General features: G+C 35.3%; 2 non-coding genes across 2 annotated transcripts; one reads left to right on the top strand and one right to left on the bottom strand.

Moving 5' to 3' along the window:
* Positions 1-3323: 3323 nt before the first annotated feature.
* TRNAP-UGG lies at positions 3324-3395 on the bottom strand. The gene has a single exon. It is a non-coding gene; the product is annotated as a tRNA-Pro (tRNA).
* A 6535-nt stretch (positions 3396-9930) lies between these two features.
* TRNAC-GCA lies at positions 9931-10002 on the top strand. The gene has a single exon. It is a non-coding gene; the product is annotated as a tRNA-Cys (tRNA).
* The last annotated feature ends 301 nt before the right edge of the window (positions 10003-10303 follow it).

Raw genomic sequence — 10303 nt, 5'->3', positions numbered from 1 at the left:
AAATTACTTTTAGCTTATAACATTGCTTTATTTGAAACTATTTTTAACGTATTTCCTCGCTCACGTTTTCTAAAATATTTCTTCTAAACGTGATTCGAGCATACAGTGCTATTGTTCATTTAGTCTAAATTTTGCATGGTTGACTTGTTCATCTGATTAGAACAAATATCACATAATGATTGTCTCACTACTGCAAGAGTGCGATTGTGACACTTGAAATCCGTTCAGTTGTGGGCCGCATCTTCTAACTAGTTACGTGAGTTTGGCATAAGGCAGACGTGTAGGTTGAAAAAGAAATGGTTGGATGCGGACAGTGAATAAGGGTTGGGCCACGGAAGGTTTTTTTTTACCACATATGGACTTTGGGCTAGTGAGTCTTAAATTTGGATTCGTTTGAAAAATTTTGGTTCGTTTTTTAGTTCAAACGAACCCAAATTAAACCTACTAGTTCCTTCTTCCTTGCACGACTCACTTCTATTCTCTATTCTACCTCTTCTTGCTCTTTGAAACTTCTTTACAGGCTATTGTTCACCGATTATTTGGGAGCATCTTCCTTAAAAGGATTGTGACCACAGATGACCTATGTAGAAAATTTGTACCCTCTTTCCTAAAACCTTTAGCAGACAACATACCTAAAACAGGTGCGCTGACCAGACTGCGCTACACCTCGTCTCACCCCCCCGGAGCATATGGATCCACCCAATCGATGAACACTCAAACCAAACTCGCCCATCCTTTTTGGCACAGGGACGCGAGAACCAATCCGAGTAATCTACAGTGGGGAGACCCCTTAAAGCAATAAGCAAGAATGGCTAGGTTGATAGTAGGGTTAAAGAAAAGGTAAGTATGAAAAGACGTATCGTCACGTAACTGTCACTGTAAGCAGCTTCATTCTTTCTTGATCTATGATCCGACTTTATGAAAAAAATCATTCTTTCAGCTGAAAGTGTGACTGTTGGGTATGGATAAGCAGGACCTCTTGGTTCAGGGATAACCGGAGATGTTGGCTAAGAAAGCTAAGCAGGCAAGTATAGGACGGACAAAATGCACATACAAATTGATTGACATGATCCCTCTCCCTCTCTCTTTGGCTAGTTGGCTAGTTGCACGATAAGCGGGAAAGCATATCAGGTACGAAAAGAAAGGCTGCTCGATCTCCTGTAAGGCTAACCCTCAACGGCGAGCTCACCAGGCAATGCTATAAGTCCGATAGAAGTCCAAGGTTTCGTTCACTACGAACCAGGAAGCTCTTGGAGGAGCTAACATGAAATGAGAAATACATTCGTTTACGACAACTAATAGATAGCGAACCTTTTGGTAGAAACTGAATGATCCCCTGGCTCGGGCAAGAAAAGGAAAAGGTTGTCGTACTCCTACTTTTTTCGTTGGACGATAGAAAAGTTTGAGCGAAAAGATTGAATCACACCTAGTACGAAAGGCGGTCTTAGCAGGTTTCTCCAAACGTATAAACAAAAAGAGGAAGCAATCGGTCCTAAAGAGGATACCGATACCCATACATTCTCGCATGGAAGAACCTAGCTGAACCGAATCAAGGGTCCTAACTTAGTCCGACTGACCTTCTTTGGCTTGCCCCCGCCCTTGTAACAAGGTCAACCCGTATGTGCTCTTTCCTTTCGTTTAGCGAGATAGCTTACCAGGTCTTTCGGCTCATAGCAGCAGTATGAAAAGCGGAATCCTCATCCTGAGTCGAGTTCGCATTGCCATACGAATCGACATTGGCCAAACCAAGAGCTACTTTTTTTCTTTAATGAAAGCGGATCTAATAGTTTTGATAAAACCAACCTCTTCTAAAGAAGAAGTCGCTCTGCCTTGATCACCGTGGACATATGCAGCTCCCGCTTTATCTTTGCCTACCGTGAAAAGGAAAGTTCCCTCAATAGGCCCTCCCAGCTCCCGAACGTCTTTCTATCAATCGAGAGAGGTATAGAATAGTACAACAAATCAACAAGACAAGAATGGACTCATAAGATGAGCGGTCAGGGAAACTGTTAAGGATATTTAGTAATAAATTATAGTTTACCATATATATTTTATTTTATATTTTATCATAAGACAAATATCTAATATTTGCCTTATTACCATAGGTATCTTTCCATTTATTACTATTTTCATATCCTTGTAATTTATTTGATTACAAATAAGATAAATTTCACACCATTTAGGTGTGGTGGATTCAGCAAACATTCGCATAAACGATTTCATTTGTGTTATCCGCCAAGGAAATGATCAAGGAATTCAGATCCTGAATAAAGTACTGTAGGCAAGCGAAGCTTTTGAAAATGAAAGCATGTAGAACTCATGTCCACTTTCTCTTCGATTCGTAAACTTCGGATCTGATCTTCCTTTCCTCTCTGGGTGACTGAGAGACAATTTAGGCCTAGCGTGCATCCGATTCTGTCAACAATAAGGTACAAAGCAGATTGATTAAATGGACATGAAGTTCCATTATCGTTAGGTCGAAGATCTCTACTAGGTTTAGTGCACTTTGGTAGTTGTGAATGTTGCCGTAATCGAATGTCTTTCTCATTCGACATTCTCTCTTACCAAGCACTTATACTCGCCAGGGTTAAGGAGACAATCTGTGAGCTAATTGGGTTTCGAGATTGCGTATACACGAAAAGAGCTCGCTTTCGAATTTCTCCTCGGCGTTTTGTGCCCGGTTCTGGTTCAGGAAAGGGTCTGATCTCTTTCATTGGAGCACATTGATGTCGAAGGAGTCTTCAGAACCAGTGGAGGGGCTATGATGACTTCAAGCTATTCAAATAGCATTACTGATACTACAAAGAAAGGGTATCTAAGTCATACTAGTGGAATAGCTTTTTCATAATAATTATCTCGATATATGATACAAAAAACCTGCCACGACTGATAAGGTAAGGGGTTTCAAAAGACAAAAGAATTACGACTGTGATAGAAAAGGAGACTGCCTTCTTGACCACGGATATGACTTTGCACTTTAGCCCCTGAGAATACCAGGTTGACAGGATTTGAACCTATGGCTCTCTACAATTTGTGTAATGCTCTTTTTGAAGTCGGGCTCGAGATGATCTTTATTCTTCCAAGAATATGTTTCATTCTCTATTCTCATGTTCTTGGTTCAATGTTTAAAATTCACATTTTAAATCATATTATCTTGCTTAATTCATTTTGATATAATATTGTTGGGGACATTTTGAGAATTGAACTTGAGACCTCTCACACCCAAAACAATAATCATACCACTTAGTTGCTAGTCTATATATGAAATTTATATAAGTTGCCCATTGATAACTATTTTTTTTTTCTTTTTTGTTTCCTTTTCGAGGGCATTCCGAGAATTGAACTCAAGACCTCTTGCACCCAAAGCAAGAATCATACCACTAAACCAAATGCCCTTATAATGGACCATATATTAAGTTGTTTCTGTTATGTATCATCATTATTTCATTTATTATTTTGTTAATGAAATCCATGAGCAATTATTATTATATCTTTTAGATCTACACTGCTGTTAAATTATTTACATAGGGTTTACGATAATTACTGTAGAGAGAAGAAAAAAGAATAGAAGTAGTGTAAAAAGAATAAAAGTTATGTTCTAAAAAATACTGTCGAGAGAAGAAAAAAAATAGAAGTAGTGTAAAAAGAATAAAAGTTATGTTCTAAAAAATACTGTAGAGAGAAGAAAAAAAATAGAAGTAGTGTAAAAATGTGATAGTTCCATTTGAGACATATGTCGTGGAGTACACAAGTATTAAAAGAGCATTTACTGTAGAAAGATAATTACTGTAAAGAGAAGAAAAACGAATAGAAGTAGTAGAGAGAAGAAAAATTACTGTAGAGAGAAGAAAAAAAAAATAGAAGTAGTGTAAAAAGAATAAAAGTTATGTTCTAAAAAAGATAATTAGAAATAGTGTAAAAATTTGATAGTTCCATTTGAGACATATATGGTGGGGTACACAAGTATTAAAAGAGCATTTACTGTAGAAAGATAATTATTGTAGAGAGAAGAAAAAAGAATAGAAGTAGTAGAGAGAAGAAAAATTACTGTAGAAAGAAGAAAAAAGAATAGAAGTATTGTAAAAAGATAATTACTGTCGAGAGAAAAAAAAAGAATAGAAATAGTGTAAAAAGAATAAAAGTTATGTTCTAAAAAAGATAATTACTAAGAAAAAAGAATAGAAGTAGTGTAAAAAGAGAAAGATAATTAAGAATAGAAGTAGTGTAAAAAGAGAGATAATTAATGTAGAGAAGAGAAGAAAAAAGAATAGAAGTAGTGTAAAAAGAATAAAAGTTATGTTCTAAAAAAGATAATTACTAAGAAAAAAGAATAGAAGTAGTGTAAAAAGAGAAAGATAATTAATGTAGAGAAGAGAAGAAAAAAGAATAAAGAATAAAAGTTATGTTCTAAAAAAGATAAGATATTCGTGTTTTATTGGAAGAGACCAACTTCATTTAAGATATTAGGAGTTTAAACTACTTCCATTGTAATTTCACTCACTCCACAATGATTACAAATTTAGGGTTGGCTACTTGGACATCAATTATCAACTTTAGGTTATAATTTAGGTAGTAGCCATTATAATATTAATGAGCATAAGAGCTACAATTCTTCCATGGACCATATGTGTTATAGTTAAATGAATATATATATATTATGTGTGTCGAGGTTTGGGTAAAGCACAAAGTAGTAAGGAACACCATTGTCAACTCTAGAGCCACCCACAACTCATGATGGAGACCGATGCAAAATATTTTAACATCCTTTGGCATCAAGATACAGGAAAGATGAACGTCGTCAAATTGGAAGCTTTACCTGTCTTAAGAGTCACAATGAGAACTCTAATCAAGCTGAAGCCTTGGACTAGGCAAATTGTTTAGTGATAGTTGAAATGGATGACTTCGACGTCGTGTCAGGAATGAACGTCCTGCTGAAACACAAAGTCAGTTGTCGAGATTGGTAATGTGAGTTTGTAACCCATCCATTGAGGTTCTTGGAATGATTCTATAGCTTATCATTTCCATGTTGGGAGTTGTTGGATCATGGGTCTTGGGCGAAGGAATCCTTTATTTACCACCCTTGGAGTTGATGGAAGTGTCATAAGGCTAATTTTTTTTCTATTTTTTTTTTTTTTATTGATTTTTTTTTGTAGTGATTTTATTTGATTTTATTTCAATTTTGTCAAACTCACTCAGGTGCTCATCTCAATCATTTCAGCCTTGTTAGTTTTCAATAAGAGGGACCTTGGAAATAACCTGTAACTATTTAACTCGATTATCACATTAACAATTTGAATCAAATAAAGTGACATTAACCATTTTAATCACCTCAACCCCACTTGTTGAACTTGACTAAATGTCTATAACATAACACTAACATAGGTACAAAGTAACACAAACAAAGGTACAAAGTTCATAAAAGTCTTTTTAATCTAAAATACCATTGAACTTGACCATTATAGTGCCTCTCAAACGTAGGTAAAGTTTAAATTCGGGTCTCCTTGTCAAACTCACTCGGGTGCTCATCTCAACCATGATGGCGTTCAACAAGAGTGACCTCGAAAATAGCCGGATTATCGCATTAACCATTTGAATCACCTCAACCCCAATTGTTGAAATTGAAACAAATATCTATAACATAACACTAACATAGGTACGATGTTCATAAAAGTCTTTTTAATCTAAGATACTATTGAACTTGACCATTGCAGTGCCCTCAAAATGAGGTAAAGTTTAAATATAATTGGTGACAAAAGATGAAACTATAAAATAAAAAGAATTAAGAAAATAATATTCAACTTCAGAGAATCAAACCAGAATCTCCTAGGTGAAAGCCAAATATCCAAACCGTTGGACAACAATGAATTTTTGGTGTAGTTGTCCTAAAGTCTTTTGTCTAATCGTCGAAGAGTTTTACTATGATGTTTTGGGTAATGTCTAACAATTCGACACGTCCTTTCATGTGTGTGATAGAGATCTCAGAGTTACCGCGATGTTTCGAGTTGTTCGATCGTGTGGCTCTTTCTTCAAAAGGGTCAACATCAAACGTCAAGTCTTTGATTGGCAACCCATCCAGAGGAGCGTCTTTGATCTCAACCATGATGTCGTTCAACAAGAGAGACCTCGAAAATGACTGGATTATCGCATTAACCATTTGAAATTGAACAAAATATCTATAACAAAACTCTAACAAAGGTACGAAGTTCATAAAAGTCTTTTTAATCTAAGATATGAATTGTAAAATAAAATGAAATAAGAAAATAATATTCCATTGCCAAGAATTGAACTCGATTCTCGAGGGTGAAAGCCAAATATCCTGATCGCTAGACGACAATGAATTTTTTGTGTTGATGTCCTGAAGTCTTTTGTCATATCGCTGAAGAGCTTTAGCATGATCTTTTGCTTAATGTCTAACTCTTCGACACGTCCTTCCCTGTGTGCGTTAGAGTTCTCAAGGCTACCGCGACGGTTCAAGTTGTTCGATTGTGTGGCTCTTTCTTCAAAAAAGTCAATATCAAATGTTAGGTCTTTGATTGGCAACCCATCCAGGGGAGCGTCGATTGCATCGATTCCATCAACGATCTTCCCATGAGTTTATGGTGCATGACCCATTTTTTATACCATTCACCTTCGAGCACTACCCTAGTTTTGCATCGTCCATGAGATGCATTGCGGTTAACGTAACTCTCAGGTTGTATGAGAAAGTTCCTATAGCCCTCAACTCTCAGGTCGTATGATAGAGTTCTTAGAGCTACCGCGGCATTTCGAGGTGTTTGATCGTGTGGCTTTTTCTTCAAAAAAGTCAATATCAAACGTCAGGTCTTTAATTGGCAACCCATCAAAGGGAGCGTCGATTGCATCGATTCCATCAACGGTCTTCCCATGGGTTTATGGTTCATGACTCATTTTTTATATCATCCACCTTTGAGCGCCACCGTCCATGAGATGCATTGTGGCCAACGTAACTCTTAGGTCCTATGAGCAAGTTCCTGTAACCTTCAAGTATGGTTATACGTCAAAAATAAATTTTTTTAATTCCTTAGCATCCTGGTTCCCATTTAAGGGTTTGTGTTTTTGAATTTTCAGTTTGTTAAGCCCATCATGAGCTTGGCTTGGGGTGTGGTTCTCTACGACCCTCACTCTGGTGCTCATCTTAGTCATCTCAGCCATGATGGCGTTCAACAAACGAGGCCTTGAAAATGACCGGATTATCACATTGACCATTTGAATGACATAAACCTCACTTGTTGAAATTGAACCAAATATCTATGACATAACACTATTAAAGGTTCAAAGTTCATAAAAGTCTTTTTAATCTAGGATACTATTAAACTTAACCATTATAGTGCCTCTCAAACCAAGTTCATAAAAGTCTTTTGAATTTAGGATACTATTGAACTCATCCATTATGAGAACTAAAGTTTAAATATAATTGGTGACAAAAGATGAAACTATAAAATAAAAGAAATAAGAAAATAAAATTTCACTGTTGAGAATCAAACTCGGGTCTCCTTGATGAAAGCCAGATCTTTTGTATAATGTTTAACTCTTCGACACGTTTTTTATGTGTGTGATAGAGTTCTTAGAGCTACCACCACGTTTCTTGTTGTTCGATCCTGTGGCTCTTTCTTCAAAAGAGTCAACATCAAACATTAGGTCTTTGATTGGAAACCCATCCAGGGGAGCGCCAATTGCTTCAATTCCATCAATGGTCTTCCCATAATTTTTTGGTGCATGACCAGTTTTTTATACCATTCACCTTCAAGGGCCGCCATAGTTTTGCATCGTCCATGAGATGCATTGTGGGCCAATGTAACTCTCAGGTCCTCTTAACAAGTTCCTATAGTCTTGAAGTATAATATCAAATCATATTAACGTATTTGATATGTCAAATATTAAAATAATTGATGTGTATCATAAACATTAAATAAAAATATATATTTGAAATTTGAATGCGATTCATATTAATTAAACATATATTATGATATTCTACGACATTTTAATATTAGTTAAATAAGATATTATATCTTAATGTATTAGGTATTCAAATATATAATTTGACAAAACTTATCACAAGTTCACTGTAAATAGAACCCTAGGGTTAAGTCAAAAAGCATCAAACACTAAGTACTGTGACATTTTAGGTGATATTTTGTAGAGGAAGCTGATAAGGTCTTCAAAGAGCATGTGGTCATGTCTCACATTTTATGTTAACAACATGGCACCAGAAATTCTGATACTGGTAATTAACTACAAACCTTTGAATAAGGTTTTAGAATAAATAAGATATCCAATCCAAAACAAAAATGATTTGATAAAAAGAATTTAGAGTCAAATATTTTTATAAAATTGAACATGAAATTGGGATTTCGGAAAATTCTAATTTCCTAAAAGGACAAATATAAAATAGCATTTATGTCAAATTTAGAAAATACGAGAGGAACGTTATGCCATTTAGGCTAAAAAACGCTCCATCCAAATTTCAGAAGATTATGAATGATATTTTAAATCCTTTCAAAAAATTTCGATAGTTGATGATGTGTTGATATTTTCTAAAACCATTAAGATCAACACTTTAAACATCTACATACATTCATTAATGTAATCAAAAGAAATCAGCTAGTTGTGTCCATACCAAAAATCAAATAATATGAAACTCAGACCCGTTTTCTTGGATTTTAAATTTATTTGAGCCTTATTAAAACCCATCCAATGGTCTTTGTCTCAAACTTTGGTGATGACGTATCCTAGAAAAGCCAACTTCAAAAAAATTTTAGGTTCTCTCAATTACGTGTCTTATATCCTTCAAGATATCAGGCACATTTACAAATGTCTTGATGAGTGTCTTCAAAATAATACAAAGTCTTGATTTGTAAGGGATATCTCTACAAAAAAAAAAAAAATCAAATCATTAGTCAAATAAACTCTCTACTAAAGTCTTATTGACCCAAGGGCAGATCTCATAATGAAATGTGACGCATCAAATATCGGATACGGAGGTATCTAAAATTGTCAAAGAGGACAAAGAATCAATTATCATATTTCATTCAAAAGCCTCCAATAATACCATACAAATTTCAAAATAGTAAAAAAAAAAAAAAAAAGTATTGTACCCTGTGTACACAAATTTTAAAGAAAATTGAATTAAAAAAACTATTAAAATCTATTCCAGAGTAAAATTTAGTTTTAGAAAAAAAAGGGAATAATCTTGTTTCAAACAAAAAATAATTTTGCTAGATAGAAGTAAATTTTGTTGTGGTTTGATTTTAAAATTCTACCTATAAAAAAAGTTGAAAACACCTTGGGAGATTATCTATGGGCCAGTTTCTAACAAAGTCTCTCTTCTCAAACTCATACTAATCCAACCAATTATTTGCATGGACTCAAAAGTTCAATTACCTCTAAAAGAAGTTGAAAACACCTTGTGAAAATCTGTAAGGATACTACGACCTCTAGCTTTGCTAAATCCAGCGTTGTTGAAGCTTATCAAAATCGCTGCAAAAATAAAGTTTAACAAGTGGTTCTATGATGTAGTGGTTAGCACTTTCGACTTTGAATCTAACAACCTGTGTTTAATTCCCAATAGGTAATCCACCAATTTATACAAAGTTGGTCCATAGCCAATTCGGTAGGGTCACTTTTGGACCGATAATCTGTAGAAGGGGTCACTAAGGTTGAGATCATACAAAATGGGTCCATAGCTCAATGTTAGAGCATTTGATTGCAGATCAAGAGGTCACCAATTCGAACCTAGTTGGGCCCTTCTATCTTGGATAGAAATTTGTTACACTTTTTGGACCGACACTATGTCTAAGGGGTCACTAAGGTTAAAATCCTACAAAATGGATCCATGGCTTAGTGGTAGTCACCCGTTTGAACCTTTTGGACTGACACTCTAGAAGGGTCACTAAGGTCAAAATCATGCAAAATGGGTCCATAGCTCAGTGGTAGAACATTTGACTGCAAATCAAGAGGTCACCAGTTCGAATCTGGTTGGGCCCTTTTATTTTGGACAGGCACTTTGTTTGATTTACTACCGACCATCGATTTATTCCCGACCACCGATTGTTTAAAGGAAAAGAAATAAGAATATGGGCCCTTTTATTTTGGACAGGCACTTTGTTTGATTTACTACCGACCATCGATTTATTCCCGACCACCGATTGTCTAAAGGAAAAGAAATAAGAATAATTACCGATTCCAAACCTTATTCCAGAGTCCTCCACAACATAGAACGTTATTCTTTTCAACTACGAAAATTGGAGTAATTGATGAAGTGAAATCTTACAATAGAGTCTAATAA

This window comes from Cucurbita moschata, unplaced genomic scaffold (genome assembly GCF_002738365.1).
Source record: "Cucurbita moschata cultivar Rifu unplaced genomic scaffold, Cmos_1.0 Cmo_Scf00084, whole genome shotgun sequence".
Taxonomy (NCBI): Eukaryota; Viridiplantae; Streptophyta; class Magnoliopsida; order Cucurbitales; family Cucurbitaceae; genus Cucurbita; species Cucurbita moschata.
Note: the sequence above shows the minus strand (reverse complement) of the source record. Positions and strands in the feature narration are given on the sequence as shown.